This window comes from Schistocerca serialis, chromosome 1 (assembly GCF_023864345.2).
Source record: "Schistocerca serialis cubense isolate TAMUIC-IGC-003099 chromosome 1, iqSchSeri2.2, whole genome shotgun sequence".
Classification (NCBI taxonomy): Eukaryota; Metazoa; Arthropoda; class Insecta; order Orthoptera; family Acrididae; genus Schistocerca; species Schistocerca serialis.
The window spans coordinates 902,626,614-902,637,966 of NC_064638.1; the positions used below are offsets into that span (position 1 = coordinate 902,626,614).

At 43.8% G+C, this 11,353-nt stretch overlaps 1 pseudogene; it reads left to right on the plus strand.

The window, feature by feature from the left end:
- The first annotated feature begins 5,668 nt into the window (after positions 1-5,668).
- Positions 5,669-5,786, plus strand: LOC126428164 (5S ribosomal RNA; annotated as a pseudogene).
- Positions 5,787-11,353: the final 5,567 nt, after the last annotated feature.

The following is an 11,353-nucleotide window of genomic DNA, read 5'->3' on the forward strand; positions in this document are numbered from 1 at the left end:
AATATTCGAAAAAGTTATGCACTCAAGAGTAATCTCCCATTCTTAGCATAGGGCAGTTTGGATTCCAGAGGTGTCGCTCGACTGAGAACAGATTTTTGCATTTATTACAAGCCTTAAATTCTAGAATATCACCAGTTAATATTCTTGTGGTCTCTACAAGGTGTATGATTGTGTAGGTAATGTTACATTCTTAAGTTTTGTGACATTACTGACATCTAAATGGATACTCTGCAAATCACATTTAAGCGCCTGGCAGAAGGTTCATCGAACCACCTCCACAATTCTCTTTTATTACAATCTCGTATAGCGTTCGGAAAGAACGAACACCTATATATTTCCGTACGAGCTCTGATTTCCCTTATTTTATGGTGGTGATCGTTTCTCCCAATGGCCGGCCGGTTCTAGGCGCTAGTCTGGAACCGCGAAACCGCTAAGTTCCAGGGGACTGATGACCTCAGCAGTTAAGTCTCATAGTGCTCAGAGCCATTTGAACCATTTTTCTCCCAATATAAGTCGGTATCAACAAAATATTTTCTAATCCGGAGGAGAAAGCTGGTGATGGAATTTCGTGAGAAGATCCCGTCGCTACAAAAACGCCTGATTTTTAAATGATGTCCAGCCCAAATCCTGTATCATTTCAGTGACTCTCCCATATTTCGGGATAACACAAAACGCGCTGCACTTCTTTCAACTTTTTTTCGAAGTATTCCGTCAGTCCTATCTGGTAAGGATCCCACACCACGCAGCAGTATTCTAAAAGAGGACGGGCAAGTGTAGTGTAGTGTAGGCAGTCTCCTTAGTAGATCTGTTACAGTTTCTAAGTGTCCTGTCAATAAAACTCAGCCTTAGGTTAGTCTTCCCCACAACATTTTCTATGTGTCCCTTAAAATTTAAATGTAACCGAAGTTTAACGGATTCCTTTTAGCACTCATGTGGATGACCTTGCACTTTTTGTTGTTTATGGCCAACTGCCAGTTTTCACACCATTCAGATATCTTTTCTAAATCGTTTTGCAATTTGTTTCGATCTTCTGATGACTTTACTAGTCGATAAACGACATCGTCATCTACAAACAACCAAAGACGGCTGCACAGATTGTCTCCCAAATCGTTTATATAGATAAGAAACAGCAAAGGATCTTTAATACTACCTTGGGGAACGCCAGAAATCACTTCTGTTTTACTCGATGACCTTCCGTCAATTACTACGAACTGTGACCTCTGAGACAGGAAGTCACAAATTCAAACACGTAACTGAGACGATGTTCCGTAAGCATGCAATATCACTATAAGCCGCTTGTGTGGTACATTGTCAAAAGATTTCTGGAAATGCAGAAATACGGAATTGATCTGAAATTCCTTGTCAATAGCACTCAACAGATCATGCGAATAAGGAGCTAGTTGTGTTTAACAAGAACAATGTTTTCTAAACCCATGTTGACTGTGTGTCAATAGACCGTTTTCGTCGAGGTAATTTATAAAGTTCGAACACAGTGTATGTTCTAAAATCCTGCTGCATATCGACGTTAATGGTATGGGCCTGTAATTAAGCGGATTACTCCTACCTTTCGTGAATATTGGTGTGACCTGTGCAACTTTCCAGTCTTTGGGTACGGATCTTTCGTCAAGCGACCGATTGTATCTGTCAAGTATGGAGCTAATGCATCAGCATACTCCGAAAGGAACCTAATTGGTACACAGTCTTAACCTGAAGACTTGTGTTTGTTAAGTGATTTAAGCTACTTCACTATTCCGAGGATATTTACTTCTACGTTGCTCATTTTGGCAGCTGTTCTCGATCCGAATTCTGGAATATTTACTTCGTCTTCCTTTGTGAAGACATTTCGGAAGGCTATGTTTAAAATCTCTGCTTTGGCACCGCTGTCTTCGATAGTACCTCTATAGCTGTCGCCCAGAGAAGGCATTGATTGTTTCTTGCCGCTAACATACTTCACATACGTCCCGAATCTCTCTGAATTTTCTGCCAGCTTTCGAGACAGTTTCGTTGTGGAAGCTGTTACAAGCATCTCGCATTGAAGTCCGCGCTAAATTTCGAGCTTCTGTAAAAGAACGCGCCAATTTGGGAATTTTGCGTCTGTTTGAATTTGACATGTTTGTTTCGTTGTTTTTGCAACAGTGTTATGAGCCGTTTTGTGTACCAAGGATTATCAGCTCCGTCGTTTGTTAATTTATTTGGTATAAATCTCTCAAATGCTGCCAATACTATTTCTCTGAATTCAAGCCACATCTGGTCTACACTTATATCATTAATTTTGAAGAAGTAGAGATGGTCTCTCAAGAAGTCAAGTGAATTTTTATCTACGTTTTTTAATAGGTATATTTTTCGTTTAGTTTTGGAGGATTTTGGGGTTGCAATATTCAATCTCGCTACGACAACCCTGTGTTCACTAATGTCTGTATCCGTTTTGGTGCTCGTTTTTAACTCAGGATTATTTGTTGCTAAGAGGTCAAGCGTGTTTTCACAAGCGTTTACTATTCGCGTGTTCTCGTGAACCAACTGTTCGAAATTATTGTCAGAGAACGCATTTAACACAATTTCGGATGATGTTTTATGCGTACCTCTGGAATTAAACATGTATTTTTGCCAACATACCGACGGTAAATTAAAGTCACCACCAACTATAATAGTATGAGTCGGGTAAGTGTTTGAAATGGAACTCATGTTTTCTTTGAACCTTTCAGCAACTGTATCATCTGAATTGGGAGGTCGGTAAAAGGATCCAGTTATTATTTTATTCCGGTTGCCAACAATGACCTCTGCCTGTACTAACTCACAGGAACTATCTACTTCAATTTCGCGATAAGATAAATTACTTCTAACAGCAACAAACACGCCACCGCCAACCGTGTTTAGCCTATCCTTTCGGAATACCGTTAGGATTTTCAGCTGAGCTTATCTCCGGCATTAGTCAGCTTTCAGTGCCTATAATGATGTGAGCATCAGTGCTTTCTATTAGCCTTAGGAGTTCTGTACTTTCCCAACATAGCTACGTCAATTTACAACTGTTACCCAAATGGTTCCTGTATCCATGTTCTTCCTGTTTTCGGCCTGTACCCCTTATGGCTGGAGTCCTTGTATTTTCCCGAGACCCTCTAACATAAAAAACCGCCCAGTCCATTCCACAAAACCCCTGCTATCCGTGTAGCCGCCTTCTGCATATAGTGGACACCTGATCTATTCAGTGAAATCCGAAACCCAACCACCCTTTGGCGCAAGTCGAAGAATCTGCAGCCTACACGCTCGCAGAACCGTCTGAGCCTCTGATTCAGACCCTCCACTTGGCTCTCTAGCAGAGGTCCGCAATCGGTCCTGTCGACTATGCTGCAAATGGTCAGCTCTGCTTTCATCTTGCAAGCAAGATTGGCAGCCCTTATCACTTCTGTTAGCCGCTCCAAACCAGAGAGAATCTCATATCCAAAGTGACACACATCATTGGTACCGACGTGAGCAACCACCTGCAGTTGGCTGCACCCTGTGCTCTTCATGGCATCCGCGAGGACCCGTTCCACATCTTGAATGACTCCACACGGTATGCACATGGAGTGCACATTGGTTTTCTTTTACTTCTTGGCAGCCATGTCCCTAAGGGGCCCCATAACGCGCCTAACGCTGGAGCTCCAATAATCTCACCCTCTGTGATAGTTCGAATTTTGCAGGCCGAAAGGTTTCCTCTGAAACAGGACATCCGACAGCATCTGGCTCAGCGACAACGTCAGTCAGAGAGACTCCTAGAACCTGATTGTCAGACAAACCAGGCAGGCCTTACGTGCGGCCGCCTGGGAAGTCTTTTGCCGCCTGCTGTCCTGGGGTGACCTCCCATTCGACCAGAGGTGAGTGATCAAGCTCAGTGCGGGCAGTAACTGGGCTGGCCACCGGTGAGGACCGATCGGAGGTCTCGGCCGTGCTGTACGTCCGTTGGATCTCCACGGCCGGCCCACAACAATGGTGCCCATCCACTGAAACCTCAAGCTGTGTAACAGAAGCCATCACAGCCTGAAGCTGAGAGCAAAGTGTCACCAACTCGGCTCGCATCCGCACACAACAATCGCAGTCCCTGTCCATACATAAGACTGTGGAAAGCTAATCTATGCAGATAAACGGACTATCGGCATATGGTGCACAACTCTACAGTAAACCCTGACGAAAACGCAGGAACTGTGTCTAATAAATTACATTAACACGCAGAGATTCAAAAACCTAACTTCCAAAGCACTCAGGTTATACAAAATAATTCACCTCTGATTAGGAATTTATAATATGTAATAAAGTCGATTTACTTTCTGATGCAAACGAAAACGCGAGAACTGTGGCTATTAAACACGCAGAAACATAAGAAATTAAACTGTTAAGGCATGCAGATATTATACAATTCGTTCCTGGTTAGGAACTCGAAAAAGTCACAAAATCGATTACTTCCCTGTTGCTGCTTGTGTCTTGGCCAACTACTGCTGCCTGACTCAATAAAAAAGTTGTAATCATACTTAACAAACAGAATGCAAAACGTTGTGCTGAGTAATTCAAAGAATGTTGAAGAGGTAGAAAATTTTAAAGATTGAGGAAAAAAATCGGAAGGTAGTCCCACAGGGTTCATTTTTGGATCTATTTCCTTTCTTTGTATGGGTGAATGACCTATTTAACATACTACAAGAAGATCTGGTATTTTTTGCAGATAATACTTGTTTTATAATAAATCCTATAAAGAGAAAAAGCAACAGAAAATTGTTAATCATATTTTTTGGGAAATACAGTTACATAGCAAAGGATATATCAAAAAATTCACATCGCAGGGGTCGGATCTATCTTTTATTTTGCGGAAAAATCTCATCATTCTCTGCTATTTCGGAAACTGCAAGTCTTGAAAAATAGAACGAAAAGAAGAAATTAAATAGGTGGCTTTTATCCGATCGCGTAAGGAATACCGCCATGTCACTCATGACACGTGATTACAATGTCACAAATCGCGTTAAACATACCTCACAAAATAGAAACTCCCGATCACATTACTGACTGCCACGTCAATTTCAGCACACCACGCACGCCAGCTGTTAGGGACCGCCGCAGCTACGGGGCTGCTCTAATCTTCCACAAACGAAGCATCAGGTAGTGGAATTCCTATGAAATTTGATACCATACACTTCCTGCCTCTCTCTCTCTCTCCCTCGCTCCCTCTCCCTCTCTCTGTTTCTCTTTCTCTTTCTATTTGTCTTTCTCTCTCTGTCTCTGTCACTCCATCTCAATCTCTCAAGTGGTTGCTACCTGTTTGTGTGAACCAATGTATGTGAACACACAGACCAAGATATCACTCCAGCCCCATGCCCTCTCCCTTCCATGTCCCTTCCTTGACCTCGTCGCCACCCATGAATACCAGGCTTTGGTACACCCCTTTGTTTTCACAACTCCACTGCTGTGGAAACACGTAGTGGATGGAACAAACACATTTGGGAAGAAGTAGGTAGCATCTGTCATTCTCCACACTAACCCCAACTTTGTTCTAAACAAGTAGAGGATACCTGGTAAACCCCCAGCTGTGGATATATTGGAAATACTCCCTCAGTCTATTAGATTGGTATAATAATTAAATCGATACCCTTTGTGTGTGGCCAGCTCTTCACTGCATCCTATTTCTGGATATTAGCACTTATATATCACCAACAGCCTTGCCACAGTGGTAACACCGGTTCCCGTCAGATCACCGAAGTTAAGCGCTGTCGGGCTCGGCTAGCACTTAGATGGGTGACCATCCGGTCTGCCTAGCGCTGTTGCCAAGCTGGGTGCACTCAGCCCTTGTGAGGCAAACTGAGGAGCTACTTGATTGAAAAGTAGCGGCTCCGGTCTCGGAAACTGACATAAGGCCGGGAAATCGGTGTGCTGACCACATACCCTTCCATATCCGCATCCAGTGACGCCTGTGACCTGAGGATGACACGGCGGCCAGTCAGTACCGTTGGGCCTTCATGGCCTGTTCAGGAGGAGTTTAGTTTTAGTTTTAGCACTTATATATATGTTGGGATTTGATTGTGTAGCTGCCCAGTTCCCAAACCATACTCTTCCAACTTCCACATTTCCTTTTCATTCCCTCCTATTGGTGGATACTGCCACAGTTACATCATTTGGCAGGAAGTCTATTACGTTGGAGGTAGCTGAAAATTTCTAATTTCGGCTCAGTTTCTTGCTGTGTCCTCAAACAATTTGCAGGAAGTGCCGGACAGATACATGCTCGCAATACCACTACCAGGGACAATAAACTGAACAATCAGGTATTTGATGTGGCGATTGGGTTTTTAAAGCTCTATAGAATTTCTAAATCGATTCTCTCCATTACATTCGAAGAAAGAAGTAAAGGCCTATGGCGTGATTGGATAGAGACAACAACAAACACTTCTGCAAGACAGAGGCAGGCCAGTGTGGCCGAGCGGTTCTAGGCGCTTCAGTCTTGAACCGCGCGACCACTCCTACCGCAGATTCGAATCCTGCCTTGGGCATGGATGTGTGTGATGTCCTTAGGTCTTTCCATGACAAGAACTACTACAGATTGTTTTGTGGACTGGCAAGACAGCCAATCCACTGTGACAGGTAGCCGAAAGGCACGCGTTTAAGCCCATGCAGGCTGGCATGAGGTCTGGAAAATGACAAGGAATTGAGACTAGCAAAAAAAGTACGTAGCTTCTGGAATACTTAACTTTAATCCATAATTGGTGAACATCAATCTGACGGTACATGCATCACAAGATAAATAGCAAATGATAATGGCGCCATGCTAGGTCGTAGCCAATGACGTAGCTGAAGGCGATGCTAACTATCGTCTCGGCAAATGAGAGCGTAATTTGTCAGTGAACCATCGCTAGCAAAGTCGGCTGTACAACTGGGGCGAGTGCTAGGAAGTCTCTCTAGACCTGCCGTGTGGCGGCGCTCGGTCTGCAATCACTGATAGTGGCGACACGCGGGTCCGACGTATACTACCGGACCGCGGACGATTTAAAGGCTACCACCTAGCAAGTGTGGTGTCTGGCGGTGACACCGCAGATTGGATCATGCTTTAAGTGTGTCATATTTAGGGCTTCTCGATACTTTACAAAAATGGTTCCAATGGCTCTGAGCACTATGGGACTTAACAACTGAGGTCATCAGTCCCCTAGAACTTAGACCTACTTTAACCCAACTAACCTAAGGACATCACGCACATCCATGCCCGAGGCAGGATTCGAACCTGCGACCGTAACGATCGCGCGGTTCCAGACTGAAGCGCCTAGGACACCAGCCACATATTTATCACTGTAATTACAACTGAATATTAGGATTGCAGTCCCAGTCTGGTGACATTCGACAATGAGCAAATTATCTGATATACCTCTCGTGATTGCTGTGGCTCTGGAAATATCAATATCTATATTCTTCTTAGGGCTGTACATATTTTTCCATGTAAAATCCTTCATTGCGCTTACATCTATAGATACGTTAAAATAGCAATTTCCCATGTCAGATCCCTACCTTCCTTAGGATCAGATATAGCCATTTTCTTCACACATTTTGGAATATGGACCGCAGTAACTTTGTACCTCAACATTTTACAACCCTGCCGATCACAGCGACTCCTAACACATCCTCTACTAAGTATAACTGAATGCTGGTGGCACCAAACAATACTGAGCGAAAATCCGCAATGGATAGACATAACCCATTTGTTTTCCTTGCGAGTGGTACCAATGTGTCTTAGGAAGAGAGGGCTAATCATCTTATAAGCGATCAACTAATAAAAACATTAAGGTAAAGACTATGTTACTTTCAAAATGCATAAAAAAAGTATCACTATGATATCCATACTAAAAATTACATGTACTTTATAAATCGAGGTATGGTATTGCTTACAAATGAAATGGTCTTCCTCAAAAACACTGTGACACTGAATATAGACAGTGATCTTGGGGGTGTCAATTAACTCACTGAAAGTGTTGGTGCACATCACCAGAAGTGTAAGTTCGTAATAAATCCACACTTCACACCGAATTCAGAAAACTGATTTGGTTATGGAATGTGGTATTAAGCCGATATTTGAAGCTCCCTTATGCTGCTGCTAGATATTTCCCACTCTAACAAACAATTTTTCTAAAGCATTCTATCTCGATTGCAGACAGACAGTGTAACAGAGGTTCTGCAATATACCCATGGGGTTGCAGGCGTGAGAGGAGGATGGTTGACTGAGAATGATCACAGGCAGTAGATGATGTGCAGTGTTAGGAATCATTTAAAAAATACAACGTTAGATTGGAGTCATGACAAATGTGCAATACCTTATGACCACTACACAGGCTTTTCTGTTCTACAGTGTTACGTACTCTGGTAGAAATTCTGTCTGCGATTTTGTATCATGTTGCTGCATTCAACCATATACTTGTGTTGGAGCCTATGGAGATGTCTTTTAATGATTACAGCCACTGGTGAATCGTATTTGTAGCACCCATATATATCGAAGCGAGTCACCTGTTTCGAACCTATCTGCTAAGGACCTCATGCAGCGTAACTTCTGGATGGTTTTTGATGGTGATACTGAATCTTGTAGCTGTTCCTCAATCTCTATCCCGTCCTCCCTGCGGCTTTGTCCATGTGATCGTTCCTATTTGACTCAGAACTGAGCAGAAGTCAGAGAGTGCTATATCTGCCACATCTGCATCCCATGGAGAAACAGGGTGAGCTGAGTTAATGCCACAGGAGCGTGTATTGACCACTCATTGGAAATGTTGACGTAGTTCCGCCAACTGTGTAAAGCCAGCGCCAAACGAAGCATTCTCCTGTAACAAGACAGTACAGACGACAGTATAAGCAGTTAGGGTGTGTATTATCGGGAAAATTAGGAAGACTTTACATTACATGGGAGAAGGAAGATGCATGAAGTTATTGATACTGCATTGTGGTGTGTTTCCATATTACATACAAGTAGTGCAGTTCAAAGGAGTTCTGTGTCTCTCAGGGTTTATTCGTTCATCACCCAAACGGTCTCTCCCTCCTTGTTATTCTGTATCATCCAAGAGAGGGAAACTATGACTACAAAAACTTTCCTAACATCATCCAGTACAGAACTCAAAAGCTATTACTCTATCTCTCTCTTCCAATATGTCGAAAACAAGTACAGTGTGTGCTGACATGGAGCATATGTGGCGATCCTGTTAAATATACAGGTCTAGGTCCATTGGAGCAGGTAGCCAGTGTTTGAAGTCGCTTGCAGAGACCAGTGTAAAGTTTCATTACCTGTACTATAGGAGCATCATATCCCACAGACTATCAATCACGAGAGGGGGTTTCGTGTTGCTCTTTCATAAGCTGCCTGATGCATTGTTTTTCTGTGTTTTTCTGCTGTAACTCATGTAAGCAGTGTAATGACTTCTGCATTGTCCACCACCATACATTTTGTTTTTCCACCACGACGTCAAGGGTTGTGTGAGGTGATAACCATCAGTAACACTTTTCGATTCATTGGCTCTCACAGAAAGCTGGATATCTAATCCTATGCTGCTCCCACAACACACAATGGTTGAAATAAAAGAGACAGGCTGTGTTTCTTATTGACAAAATTGTGGAAGACATTGTGACGTATGGAAGCTGGAAGAGTCTGTGGGATTGTGGAACACTTACAAACAGCTGTTTGAAGGTGATGATCTGTACATTTAATCTCATGTTCCACACAGATGAGGCAGCAGATGTCTCAGTGTTCCATTGTTTGAAGAGACCCTTAGCATTGATTCCTGTATTGATGGTACATGCTGCACCCAGGTATATGATCTAAATCTGGTGTACTATGGTGTAGGCATCCTAACCTCAAAATCGTTACACACTTTGTCTGCATTTCTATGACATACAGTGCATGTGCAACAAGGGGGTAATCTGCAGCACAAAGACCCATAGAGCGCTTACAGTATACATAATCAGCTGTAAATCCCACGGATGGAGGAATGGAATGACTTCCATACACCCAACAAAGAAAGTTTTGCATGACCCCAGTTCCAAGAACTACTGAAGAGGTTGACTGTGGATATTGTATCACGGACACAGTCCCTTTGACTGTTCTGAGATGTCACTCAACCCACCCAAAGATGTAAACAATCAATCATGAGCAGTGCCTATTAGATGGAGGGGTCTTACAGCTGATCAGTTCCAGTTATTCCACCAGGAAGGAGGTACACGGCTCTTGTTGTTTGTAGTTCAATCAGGCTCAGACAGTCAATACCGCAATCTGATCGTGTCCGCATCGTTACTTTATGACAGGAAGGCCTCTCAACAAGGGAAGTGTCCAGGCATGTCAAGAGGTGTTGTCTGGGCATGGAGGAGATACAGAGAGACATGAACTGTCGGTAGCATGCCTCGCTCAGGTGGCCTAAGGGCTACTACTGTAGTGGATGGCCACTACCTGCGGATTATGGCTCGGAGGAACCATGACACCAACGCCACCACGTTGAACAACGCTTTGCGTATAGCCACAGGATGTGTTACGACTCTGTGTGCAATAGGCTGCATGTTGCGCAACTTCACTCCTGATGTACATGGCAAGGTCCATCTTTGCAACCATGACACCATGCAATGTGATAGAGATGTGCCCAACAACATGCCAAATGGACCTCTCAGAATTGACATTCTCTTCACTGATGAGTGTTGCATATGCCTTCTACCAGACAATTGTCAGAGACGTGTTTGAATGCAACCCAGTCAGGCTGAATTCGTTAGACACACTGTCCTGCGAGTTCACCGAGGTGGAGGTTCCCTGCTGTTTTGGGGTGGAATTATGTGGGGTCGACGTACACTGCTGGTGGCCATGGAAAGCACCATAATGGCTGTACCATACGTGAATTCCATCCTTCGACTGACAGTGCTACCATATTGGCAGCATATTGGCGTGGCATTCATCTTCATGGATGACAATTCACGCCCCCATTGTGCACATTATGTGAATGACTTCCTTCAGGATAACGACATCGCTCGACTAGAGTGGCCAGCATGTTCTCCAGACATGAGCCCTATCTAATATGCCTGTGAAAGATTGATAAGGGCTGTATATGGACGATGTGACTCACCAACCACTTTGAGGCATCGACGCCGAATCACTGTTGAAGAGTGGGACAGTCTGGACCAACAGTTCAAAAATGGCTCTGAGCACTATGGGACTTAACTTCTAAGGCCATCAAGCCCCTAGAACTACTTGAACCTAACTAACCTAAGGACATCAAACACATCCTTGCCCGAGACAGGGTTCGAACCTGCGACCGAAGCAGCCGCGCCGTTCCAGACTGTAGCGCCTAGAAGCGCTCAGTCACCCCGGCCGCCGGACCAACAATGCCTTGATGAA